Below are 13,797 nucleotides of genomic sequence, written 5' to 3'. Positions count from 1 at the left end.
AACACCAGGAAGCTCCGAGCCATCGAGGATTTAGAACTCAAGAACAAAGAAGCTCGGGTCCTGGCTCAGAGTCTGAAGGAGGCGGAGGCAACACTGCAGGCTGAGTAGGAGAGTCAATCGGCTAAACAAGCAGTGCCGCAAGAAATGTTGGGCGCTAAGGATGCCCGCTGGCTTCCATGAAAGCCGAATTAGAGGCCTCCCACACGGCTTTGGAGGTTTATCAAGGCATCGAATCAAGCCGGTTTGAGCTTATAAAGTGGGGCTACCTCCGCTCGAACCCTTTCGATGACTGGCTCATCGATCGGGCGCTTCACCTTTTCAACCTCGCCATCGATGGGATGCTCAACTAGCTGAAGGACGGTGGCCATATCCCTACCACTCTAACCAACAAGGTCATCAGCCGGGATAAGCTGATCGAGTTGCTACCCGACGATATGTTAGACTATCTCAAGTGAACCCGCCTCTTACGAAGTTTGCCTCTTTTTTGTACTGCCCTTTGATATCTTGTATAAATTTTCTAAGTGTTAGTGCAAGTTAGCTCGTTCGGCGTACCTTTATTTGTCCAAGTATGTTTATTGAAGCATCGCCTCGCACCGCCGTTCGGCATTTCCTCACTTGTTTGATTTGGCACTTGTTTATTCATGTGTTACCGTTCAGGCTTGAGTAAGACTATGAGCCATTTACTATTTTATGGGAAAATTCTAAGTACGGCTCCATAGCCTACCGATCGGTGACTTAAATAGTCCCTGAGATGCAAAGCGATCACTTCAATGCTACTGAGTGGCCTTTTCAAGAGAAACTATTGCTTCTCAGAGCAGCATGTGTCCCGGCCAGCCTTATTCTTGGCTTAGATGCTCATCGATCGGCTACTCTTGTCATAGATTTAGTTTAAGATAGGCCGATCAGACATAGTCATTGTAGACTTGGGTTTATAGTTGTCGCTCGGCTGTTGATTTGTCAACTTGCATTTAAGGTCGCCGCTCAACCGTCGATGAAGACTATGGTTTAAGGTCGTCGCTAGACCATTGGTGAAAACCAAGGTTTAAGGTCACCGCTCGACTGTTGATGAAGACCAGGGTTTAAGATCGCCACTCGACCGCTGATGTAGACCAAGGTTTAAGGTCACAGTCGATCGTTGATGAAGACCAGGGTTTAAGGTCGTCGCTCGACCTTTGATGAAGACCAGGGTTTAAGGGAACTGCTCGACCCCTGATGTAGACTAGGATTTAAGATCGTCGTTCGACTATTGATTTGCGTAGATGAGGGTTTAACGTCACCGCTCGATGGTTGATGATAACAAGGGTTTAAGATTACCACTCAACCACTGATGTAGACCAAGGTTTAAGGTCACCGCTCGATCGTTGATAAAGATTAAGATTTAAGGTCGTCGTTCAACCATCAATTTGTGTAGACGAGGGTTTAATGTCACCGCTCGACGGTTGATGACGACAAGGGTTTAAGGTCGTCGCTCGACCATTGATTTACGTAGACGAGAGTTTAATGTTGCTGCTCGATGGTTGATGATAACAAGAGTTTAAGGTCACCGCTCGACTGCTGATGTAGACCAGGGTTTAAGATTGCCACTCGACCATTGATGAAGACCATGGTTTAAGGTCTCCGCTCGACCGTTGATTTGCGTAAACGAGGGTTTAACGTCACCGCTCAACGGTTGATGACGACAAGGGTTTAAGGTCGCCGCTCGACTATTGATTTGCATAGACGAGGGTTTAACGTCATCGTTCTATGGTTGATGACGACAAGGGTTTAAGGTCACCACTCGACCGCTGATATAGACCAGGGTTTAAGGTCATCGCTCAATCGTTGATGAAGACCAGGGTTTAAGGTCGTCGCTCAACCGTTGATTTACGTAGACAAGGGTTTAATGTCGCCGCTAGACGGTTGATGATGACAAGGGTTTAAGGTCGTCGCTCGACCGTTGATTTGCATAGATGAGGGTTTAACATCGCCGCTCAACGGTTGATGATGAAAGGGTTTAAGGTCACCGCTCGACCACTTATGTAGACCATGGTTTAAGGTCGCCACTCGACCGTTGATGAAGACTAGGGTTTAAGGTCGTCACTCGATCGTTGATGGAGACTAGGGTTTAAGGTCGTCGCTCAATCGTTGACGGAGACTAGGGTTTAAGGTCGTCACTCGACCATTGATGTGCATAGACAAAAGTTTATAGTCGTCGCTCGACTTTTTACTTGGTCGATCGGTATAAGAGTTTGGGACACTTGGGATTTTTATTCATTCTCTTCCTACATCCACAAGGCATACATTTACACAAGTACATATGTATTTACTCAAGCACCTCTCACCCGACCCTATAGGGTTGGAGATGGTTCACACTCCAAGGTTATTCGAGCTTTCTTCCTTCCTCGTCCTGCAAGTAGTAGGCTCCCGAGCTAAGCTTCTGCACGACCTTTTAAGGTCCCACCCACGAGGCTTCGAACTTGGTGACGTCTCTGACTGCTTTATTCTTTTCCACACTAGATCACCGACATGGAAAGATCTTGGGATCACCCTCCGATTATAGTTTTACTTCATTCATTGTCTGTACTCCGTGATCCGAATGACGGCTTTATCCCGGACTTCATCCACCAAGTCAAGCTCCATGAGTATCCACTCGTCGTTCCCCTCATAGTAGAGTTGCACCCGGTCAAATTCGACTCCGACCTCGACGGGGACCACCGCCTCACCGTCGTATACCAGTTGGAATGGTGTGATGCTAGTCGCCTCCTTTGGTGTTGTGCGAAGAGCCCACAGGACACTAGGAGTTTATAAACCCAGATACCTCCTATGTGGTCAAGCTGAGCCCGTAAGCCTCTGAGGAACTCCTGTTTGGTGACTTCTACCTGGCCGTTGCTCTGGGGGTAAGCCACTGAGATGAAGGCTTGCTGAATGTCATAACCTTCGTACCACTCTCTGAGCCTCCATCTGGCGAACTACCTCCCATTTTCCGAGACGAGCTGACGAGGGATGCTAAACAGGCACAAGATGTTTTGCTAAATAAACTTGATGACCATCTGTTCGGTTATCTTTGCTAGCAGCTCAGCCTCTACCCATTTTGAAAAATAATCTACTTCGACGAGTAGGAATCTTCGCTGAAGGGTTTCCATTGGGAATAGTCTAACGATGTTCATGTTGGTGTGGTTAGCACTAACGGTCTAACCCAGATTTTGATGAATGACAAAATAAGTTAAATTAGTTTTGTTTGTGATCTAACACTTGACCGAGTATGCAGGAGAAGTCCAAACAGGTCGACGGGCTAACCGAATGTCTGGCACGAAACCCAGCTAGGTCGACGGGCCGACCGGATAGCTGGCACGAAGTCCAAACGGGTCGACGGGCGGACCGGACATTTGTCATGAAGTCCAGCTAGGTCGACGGGCTGACCGAATAGCTGGCACGAAGTCCAGACAGGTCGAAGGACTGACCGGACGTCTGGCAGGTAGGTGAAGGTAAGTTACTGGAGGGGAGTGACTGTGAGGACGCATTCTCGGGAAGGGAACTTAGGCGTCGATCCAACTTAGAACCGTTTCGGAACTCTAAGTCGAGATCTTGACTAGATTCCGGTCTCGAAGAGACGGAATCTAATTACTATTCTTTTTCTGATCATAAACTGTGCTAACACGTTGTTTTGTAGGATATACATTTTGTATTTTATGCTCTGGACTAACATTTTCTTGTAGGGATTGAAGAAGCTGGAAAATGGAGTCCAGGCGCCCGGAGGTCCAGGTGCCCGGAAGGACCTAGGCGCTCGGAGTCTGAGCGCCTGGAAGGGATCCGGGCACCCGGAATGTAAATTTTATCCCCAACGCGTGTTGCCACATGGAGCTTCCTGATTGGCTGAGGTATGTCACATTCCAGGCGCCCGGAACCTCCTATATAAGGAGGGTGAAGGCTGGAGCTAAAGACACAACTCAGAACTCAAGATCTGCTCTCCTGTGCTCCTACGACGTTGCGACGCCACTCCGACCAAGCGTTGTTTTTTTTCTATTCTTCACTTTCTGTAGATATTATTTTCATTAGCATTTTTATACTTAATTTGTAATTGAACTTTCGAATTGTTAGTGAATTGCCCACCAAATGCACCCTTGTGTGCAGGCCTTAGAGTAAGAGTCGCCAAAGGCTCCGAACCAAGTAAAAGATTCTCGTGTTAGCATTGTTTCATTTTCGTACTTTCTGCTACGTACTCTTTCGAAAATTTATAATTGCTATTCACCCCCCTCTAGCGAAACTCACGATCCAACAAGTGGTATCAGAGCAGGTACCGCTCTGATTTGGTGCAACCACCAATCAGACAGGGGGTGAAACTTTCCTTTTTATTTTTTTTCGGCTTTCAGTTTTTCTGATTTGGTGCAACACCAATTTAGTTCCTTTTATTATTCTTAATTTTTCCCGCTCTACTAATCCAAATCCAAGACCAAGTCTTGGGACTTTGCTTGTGTAGTTGCTTTATTGTGTGCAGGGTCATCATGTCTCAGATTGAAGGCTTCAGCACAATACGTCCTCCCCTATTCAACGGGGACGATTTTCCGTACTGGAAAAAAGGATGGAAGTCTACCTGAAGACAGACTTCGACCAATGGTTCAGCATCACAAAAGCCTACAAAGCACCAGTTGACAACTCCGGAAATCCACTAGACCTGGAACAGTGGACTCCGGACATGAAGAAGAAATCGTCGACGGAGAACAAGGAAATCAACATGCTACAATGCGGACTGACAAGGGAAGAGCTGAACTGGGTAGGATCGCACCAGAACGAGAAAGAGCTATGGGACAAGTTGATCGAGCTACACGAAGGAACCAGCGACGCTAAGGTAACGAAACACGATTTGTTATTAAATAGAGTATTTAATAAAAAGATGCAGGAAGGAGAAACAGCGAGTCAGCTGCACGCGAGGATCAAGGATATCCTCAACGGACTCCACGCGATAGGCCACCAGATGGAAAACCACGATCTAATCAGGTATGCGTTAAACGTGTTTCCACGTAATAGTTTGTGGGCATCTATCGTGGATGCTTACAAAATTTCTAAGAATTTATCTAAGTTAAAATTAGATGAACTATTTTACGAATTAGAACTATATGAATAAACTAACGCTGGATCCGAGAAAGGTATTGCTCTATTTGCAGGTTCCTCCAAGGAAAAGAAGAACAAGCTTGAACTCGAAGAAGATTCTGACCAAAACTCGAAGAAGATTCTGACCAGAACTCTGAAGATGAAGAGCACCTGGTGAACTTGGCAAGAAAAATGTTCACCAGGAGAAAGAAAAGCTTCAGCAAAAAGGACCTGTAGAAGATCAACTCCCCAACCAAACCAAGGAACGTGAAGTGCTTCGGGTGCAATAAGAAGGGGCACTACAAGAACGAGTGCCCAAGGTTGAAGAATGAAAAGACAACCAAGAAGAAGGCCCTCACAGCGACGTGGGACGACTCGTCTTCGGAAGAATCGGAGGCCGAAGATTAGAAGCACCAGAGTTACCTCGCGCTAATGGCCCGCGAAGCAGAATTGGAGGACGAATCGGAAGACGGGTCCGAACCCGAATCGAGCCACGAGTCCGTACTCGTTTCCGAAGGTCCCAAAGAGGTATAACTAAATTTAAATAGAAAGTTCTTTAAAATTATTTCTTATTTAAATAGTAAGTTAGTTAAATTAGAAAATGAAAACAAATTGCTCCTTGAGGAAAATCAAAACCTCAAGGAACAAATTACAAATAATAATCCAACTCAAGATTTAACGCTTGAGGAAGAAAATTTGACACTAAAATTAGAAATTGACAAATTAAAAGAAATGTTAGAAAAATTTACAACAAGATCCAAGAATTTAGATTTAATCTTAAATAATAAAAAAGCAATTAACAATAAAACCAGACTTGGCTATAAGTCAAGCTCAAATAAAATATTTAAATCATTAATAACCCAACACAAACAATCAAATAAAGCTTGGGTTCCGAAAGCGTACTTAACCATGCAAGTAGGACTCAACCAATACTACATACCCAAAGAAAAAATATATTATATAAAATCAAATCAATCGAATCAAAAACCTAAATACAAGCCTAAAATAAGAAATTCAAAATCTAACCAAAACACAGAATATCATCAAGCCAAATTTAATTATAAAAGAAATAGACTTAAACCTAAAACTAAGAATTAAATTAAAGGCCAATAATGCAGGGGGAGGCTCCAGAATAGCTGGCACCTCCAAAACTAACTTACCCGACAGGGTAACACAAACAAATATACCCGGCAGGGTAATTAGGATTAGTTAAAAAGGGATCGAATTTAACTTAACCCACTGTACTGGTGAAGTTTTGGATGATAGTATGTTAGGGAAGCTTAGTCTATGCATCTCTAGGAAGATATGACTTCGACCTGGTGCATTTGGCTAAGTGAAACTAGCCGAAGCTACCTCTTAAGGATTTTAACTAGTTAGACCAAGGTTTTGTATTAAGTTCAGTGGATAGGACTATTTGGAAAACCTCGAAGGCATGGTTACTCTAATGATGTCCAGGTGACTCACCATAGCCCAGAAGTTTATTCAAAGAATGTCTATTTGTTGAGCTCAAAGCTAAACCTGAATCTAACACAAAGTTAAACCAAACCCTAAAATTGAATCTAATTCATCTCACAAAATTATAGGATTCCCTGATTGACAATTTAGATCGAGTGAGATGACTAAGGATTAAAATTAAAATTAAACTTAAAAATTTTATTATTAACTTAAAATTTTATTTTAAAATTAACTTTAAAAATTTATTTTAAACTTAAATCTATTTTAAAACTTAAAATTTATTTTTAACTTAAAATTTTATTTTAAAATTAAACTTAAAAATTTTATTATTAATTTAAAATTTTATTTTAAAATTAAACTTAAAATTTTATTTTAAACTTACAAATTTTATTACTAACTTAAAAACTTATTTTAAAACTTAAAATTTATTTTAAAATTAAACTTAAAAACTTATTTAAAATTAACTTTAAAAAATTATTTTTATATATATTTCTAAACTTAAATAAATTAAATTAACTTAATTTTTTTAAAAAATTTAAAGAATGACTCTAAGGCTAAAATTTAGACTAACTTTAATTTCTACCTATTGTAGAAAACTAAGTGGATTTTAGACAATGGTTGATCCAAACATATGACTGGAGATCACACCAAATTCACTCAACTCACTTACAAAAGCTTAGGAACAGTTGCCTTTGGAAACAATGACAAACTCAAGGTAATTGGTATAGGTAATATTGAATTAAAAATTAATTTTATTATTACAAATGTTTTACTTGTTGAAAATTTCAAATATAATCTCCTAAGTATAAGTCAATTGTGTGGCACTAGGTATAAGGTTAAGTTCTTATCTACAGAATGCTTAATCAAACATCTAGATAATCCTACTATAAGTCTAAAAGGTTTTAGAAAAGACAACATCTATGAAATTAACTTAACCACTTCTTCAATTAAGTGTTATTTAACACAAAAAGAAAAAACTTGGTTATGGCATAGAAGCATGTCACACACAAATTTCATAAATATAAGAAAATTAAATGGATTAGTTAGAGGATTGCCAAAATTATCTAACTTAAACTCAACCATATGTAATGCTTGTCAACAAGGTAAACAAACAAAATCCACTCACAAACCAACTAATCAATCACAAACTAGCTCAATATTAGAACTCCTACACTTAGACCTATTCGACTCCCATCGGGTCAAATCAATAAATGGAAGTTTATATTATTGATACAGTCTGACCTGGATGTTGTTTTGCTGTTAACACTGATTTAAGTTTGTATCAGATATTTAACTCAGATTGATTACTAATCTAGGTTGACTTGGTTGACCTGATTGAGAAAGTCCTAGCTGGGATGTTAGGCAGTTGGAAAGTCCTGGTGAGTGAAGCCAGACAGATTGGAAATCCTGGTGAGTGAAGCCAGGTGAAAACCCTAGTGAGTGAAGCTAGGTACAAATCCTGGTGAGGAAGACAGGCAAGGGAAAATCCAGATGGATCAAGGGTGATCGGACATCTGGTGTTGAAAAGTCCAAGAAGGAAACTTGGCATGCGAAGTCAGAGAGGGCTCGGTAGCTCGTTCTCTGGACCTGATGGACTCGGAGAGGGTTCGGTAGCTCGTTCTCTGGACCTGATGGACTCGAAGAGGGCACGGTAGCTCGTTCTCCGGATTAGGTCAGAGAGGGTCCTAAGTGAACATTCCATGGCACATTGGATCGGTCGGTAGACCGATCGGTGAGAATCCGTGGATCGGCTGCATCGATCCAGCCTTCCATGGATCGGTCCGATGACCGATCGATGACACCGAGCACATCGAGTGAAATCGATCGGTCCCGCATCGATCGAAAACACTCGAGCACATCGAGGTAACTGATCGGCCGTGAGACCGATCGAGAAGAGTCTGCGAAGAGAAAAGGGGTGGATCGGTGCGTGGACCGATCCACACTCAATCTGATCGGTCCTCGCGATCGATCGATAACTCGACCGATCGCCGTATTGCTGATCGGTCCAGCATGTGATCGGCAGTGACCGATCCACACTCGATTTGTTATTGATTCCTTCACGCTTTTGATATACCTCATTCATTTATGTGATATAATCCTCTGTGCTGTTAGCTTTTGAGTTTGCAGGTTAACAGGTATCATTCCAAGCCTAATTTCAAATTAAGTTCATAAGAGGAATGCGACAAATGGTCTTTCTGCTGGTTTCAGCGGCGCATGGTGCATTTCAGGCATCAACGGATACTGCTGTGATCTGGCTGCGATCTGCTTGACTCCTGGGATTGGTTCGAGCTCAGAAGACGCCAGTGATGACTGTGATATCATTGGTGTGAGTTCAGAGAACCAGGTAAGGAGGAAGAGGGATTGGCTGCAGCGCTGATTTGCGCAGTTTTGGACCAGATCGGTGACAGCAGAGATCAGGTTTGAGAAGCAATAGAAAACAGCGAGAGGAGAGAACAGAATAACAACAAGAAAGCTTGAAAGAAAAGTCTGTGCTGTTGTGCGAAGTTCTTGAGCTCTCGAGTGAACTGCGATCTCTGTTCTGCTACTGATCCTCGCGTGGTTGTAAGCATTTTTATTCTCCTTTGTCACCGAGCTTCTGTAAGTCTCGTGCTTTAACTTAGATATTTCTTGAGACTTTGTGGGAAGGTTACTCCACCTAGAAGGAGGATCTTTAGCCGGAATTCTTCCGGGGTGCGATCTACCGAAGATCAAGGAGTCGTCCACCTTACGGACACGCCGAGGAGTAGGGGCAAGTTATCCCCGAACCTCGTAAATCTGTGTATCAGTGTTTGTGTGCTGGTTTTCGTTTTGTTTTAGTTTGTTTATTCCGCTGCGCTAACTAGTTTCTGTGTAGAACTCTCTGCTTAAGTTTTTAAAGTGGCTATTCACCCCCCCCTCTAGCCATCTAAGATCCCAACAAGTGGTATCAGAGCAAGGGGCTCTTTGATTCGGATTAACACCCAAAAGAGCAAACAAGGATGGCTATGAAGGAAGGCTTTAGCACAAATCGACCACCCTACTTCGAAGGAGCAGATTTTCAATATTGGAAGGGTCGCATGGAGTATTACCTCAAGACCGACATTGCCATGTGGTTCTCAGTCAAGGAGGGTTTCACACCACCAAAGGATGAAGAAGGTAAGGAACTCGATTCGTCAAGGTGGTCTACCGAACAACTCCGCAAAGCACAAGCCGATGCCAAGGCCATGGTCACCTTGCAATGTGGAATCGCCAAGGACCAACTCGTCAAGGTAGGTCCGTTCTCGAGTGCAAGAGACCTATGGAACAAACTCATCGAGCTCCAAGAGGGAACTCGAGATTCTCAGATTGCCAAGAGGGACCTATTCTTGAATCAACTCCAAAATCTAACCATGAAGGACAATGAAACGGTAAGTGAACTTCATGGGAGATTCAAGGAGATCATCAACGGTCTACACTCTGTGGACGAACGAGTGGAGAATCGCGATCTAGTAAGGTACGCTCTTAAATCTTTTCCTAGGAATGCCTTGTGGTCATCTATGGTAGATGCCTACAAAGTATCCAAGGATCTTTCCATTGTTAAACTAGATGAATTTTTCTGTGAGATGGAACTTCATGAGCTTGCTAACAAAGGTCAAAAAGAGAAGGGTATTGCTTTATTTGCAGGACCAAAGAGCAAGGAGGGAAGAAGGAAGAAGGAAAAGAAGAAGGAAAAGGAGATTTCCTCATCCACCTCTTCCTCCGAATCCGATGATGAAAGTGGATCATCATCAAGTGAGATGGCGAACTTCGTAAGAAGGATTATGAGAAGAAGCCGAAGATACAAAGGAAAAGGTAAAACTAATGATCAAAATTTTGATAAATCTAATGTTATATGTTATGAGTGTAGCAAGAAAGGACACATTCGGAGCGAGTGTCCGAAATTAAAGAGGAAGGAGGAACGAGCCAAAAAGAAGGAGGAAAGAGTCAAGAAGAAGAAGGCTCTCAAGGCCACTTGGGATGAGTCCTCATCAAGCTCATCGGAGGAAGAAGAGAAGATGGAAAAGAGCACACGACAATTAGCACTCATGGCAAGGGAGGTTTCGGACTCCGGAAGTGAGGGAGATTCGAGCGACGCTTCAACCGCGGCTTCATCATCATCGGATGATGAAGAGGTAACCTCTTCTCATATAGAAAAGTGTTATAAGACTATCACTCACTTATCTACATTGCTTAAAAAGTCAAAAACGGAAAATAAATTGTTAAAAGAAGAAGTAAAAACCTTAAGGACCCTTAGGGAAGATGAGGTCGATGACCTACATCTAGAAGTCCTTGAGGATGAGAACAAGGCTTTAAAGGGTGAGGTTGAGAAACTCAAGAAAATGCTTGAGAAGTTCTCAACTAGCTCTAAGACTCTAGACATGATTCTAAATGCCCAAAGGGCAGTCTACAACAAGGCCGGGCTAGGGTATCAACCCAAGGAGTCGAGTTTCATTTCTCTAATGTCTAGAACTCAAACTAGTAGATTACATGTTTCTAGGGCTCATGGAACTAGGAGAGGTATGACCAAGGCATGGGTTCCTAGGTCTTTCGTTGTAGAAGCATTAGGTCCCAAGATTTGGGTACCTAAAACCTCTATCTTCCGTGTCTTGTAGGCATTGGTCGAGGGGGAGTATCTATCAACTTGGTTTGTTGATAGTGGATGCTCCAAGCACATGACCGGGGACAAATTTATGACCATTCAAAACAAAAGTAGAGGTAATGTGTCTTTTGGTAATAATGGTAGCCTTAAGGTTGTAGGAGTTGGAGACATTCATATATCCGAATGTTTCCATATCAAGAATGTCCTTCTAGTCAAGGGGATGACTTTTAATCTCCTAAGTGTCAGTCAATTGTGTGATACGGGTTACACAATTGAATTTCATTCAAGTCAATGTTTGGTTAAACACATTGACACACTTGGCACGGTACTAGTAGGCATAAGGGTTGATAATATTTATCAAGTATCGTTTAAAAGTGCTGCTAATGCTTTGATTAAGTGTTTCATGTCGCAAGAAGAAGAGTCTTGGCTATGGCATAGAAGGTTGGCACATGTAAACATGAAGAACATCCGGAAGTTGGCCAACCAAGGATTAGTACGAGACTTACCCAGCATCAAGTACCACAAGACCAAACTATGTGATGCATGTCAAAAGGGTAAGCAAACAAAAGGTGTTCATAAAGGTAAAAACACTGTAAGTACATCTACTGCTTTAGATTTATTGCACATGGACCTATTTGATTGCAGTAGTGTAATATCATTGAATGGAAGTAGATATTGCTTGGTAATCGTTGATGATTTTACTAGATACACATGGACTTTCTTCTTGAAACATAAGGACCAAACTATAGATATTTTTATCTCTTTTTGTAGAAGAACTGAAAATGAAAAATCGACAACAATTAAAACCATTAGAAGTGATCATGGTGGGGAATTTCAAAATCATAGGTTTTTAGAGTTTTGTCAAAAAAAGGGATATAGGCATGAGTTCTCTACTCCAAGGACCCCACAGCAAAATGGGGTTGTGGAGAGAAAGAACCGAGTCCTACAAGAGGCTGCACGAAGCATGCTCAATGAGTACTCACTACCGAGCTACTTATGGGCTGTGAATACAGCTTGCTATGTGCAAAATCGAGTTTTAATACATAGGTTTTTAGGAAAGACTCCCCATGAACTTTGGTTTGGCAAACCACCTACAATTAAACATCTTAGGGTGTTTGGTTGTAAGGTGTTTATCTTGAACACCAAGGATCATCTTGGGAAGTTCACGGCTAAGGCTGACCAAGGGATACTGGTCGGGTACTCTTTTACCAGCAAAGCCTATCGAGTCTACAACAATAGGACTAAATTGATTGAAGAGTCCTCTGATGTAGCTTTTGAAGAAATCCCTAACTTAAATGATCAACCAAGGGTTGTAGGAGAAATTCAATTTGAACTTAGAAATCTAAGTTTGAATGATCAAAATGAAGAACGAGTCGAAGTTGACTCTGATGTTGATGAGCAAAGGCAACAAAGAACTCAATCTAATCCTTTGCCTGATATTGAGTCCTTGCCTGTGCCGAGTGAGACCACTCATGAGGCACCGCCAACACCAAGGCAGTCTAGGTTAGCCACTAGTCATCCCCAAGACCAAATTGTGGGAGACATCCAACAAGGGGTTAGGACTAGGTCATTCTTTAGAAATGAGTCTAATGAAGTCGCATTGATTTCAGAGATTGAACCAAAAATAGTTGATGAGGCATTACACGATCCTGATTGGATCTTAGCTATGCAAGATGAGTTAGGTCAATTTGAAAGGAGCCAAGTGTGGGACTTAGTTCCTAGACCTAAGAAGACCACCATTATTGGAACTGAATGGGTCTTCAAAAATAAGTTAAATCAAAAGGGAGAAGTTGTAAGAAACAAGGCAAGACTTGTAGCCAAGGGCTATAGTCAAGTCGAAGGTCTCGATTATGATGAGACCTATGCTCCCGTGGCCCGATTAGAGTCCATTCGTTTGATGCTAGCTTTTGCTGCACATATAGGTTTCAAGCTCTATCAAATGGACGTTAAATCGGCTTTCTTAAATGGTCTCATCAAAGAAGAGGTCTATGTTGAGCAACCACCGGGGTTTGTGAGTACCGAAGCTCCAAACCACGTATACAAGCTCAAGAAAGCTCTTTATGGGCTTAAACAAGCACCTCGAGCATGGTACGAAAGGTTGTCAACTTACCTATTAGAAAAGGGCTTTGTAAGAGGCCAAATAGACCCAACACTATTTCTGCGTAGAGATGGTGAAAACATTTTTGTAGCCCAAGTGTATGTCGATGACATAATTTGTGGCTCAAATAACAAGGGCTATTTGAATGAATTCATTTCTCACATGGAAAGTGAGTTTGAGATGAGTCTAGTAGGAGAGTTGACATTCTTCCTCGGACTTGAAATCAAACAAACTCGAGATGAAATTTATGTCCATCAGACAAAATACACTCAAGAGATGCTTAGAAAATTCAATATGAGTGACTCTAAGGAAGTGTCCACTCCAATGGCTACAAACACTCGCCTTGACAATGATGAGAGTGGAAAACCAATTGATCTAACGCAATATAGAAGCATGATTGGTAGTCTTCTATATCTCACAGCTAGTCGACCAGACATACTTTTTGCTGTGGGCATGTGCGCTAGATATCAAGTCTGTGCCAAGGAATCTCATTTAATTGCCGTTAAGAGAATTCTGAGATACCTTAAAGGCACAATTAGAGTAGGTCTTTGGTACCCACGTACTGAGTCTTTTGACTTGA

The 13,797-nt window shown here is 42.1% G+C and overlaps 1 pseudogene; it reads left to right on the top strand.

Moving 5' to 3' along the window:
* Positions 1 to 2,505: 2,505 nt before the first annotated feature.
* LOC121972819 overlaps positions 2,506 to 13,797 on the top strand; it is a 52,183-nt pseudogene continuing 40,891 nt past the window's right edge.

Source organism: Zingiber officinale, chromosome 4A (assembly GCF_018446385.1).
Source record: "Zingiber officinale cultivar Zhangliang chromosome 4A, Zo_v1.1, whole genome shotgun sequence".
NCBI classification, from domain to species: Eukaryota; Viridiplantae; Streptophyta; class Magnoliopsida; order Zingiberales; family Zingiberaceae; genus Zingiber; species Zingiber officinale.
Note: the sequence above shows the minus strand (reverse complement) of the source record. Positions and strands in the feature narration are given on the sequence as shown.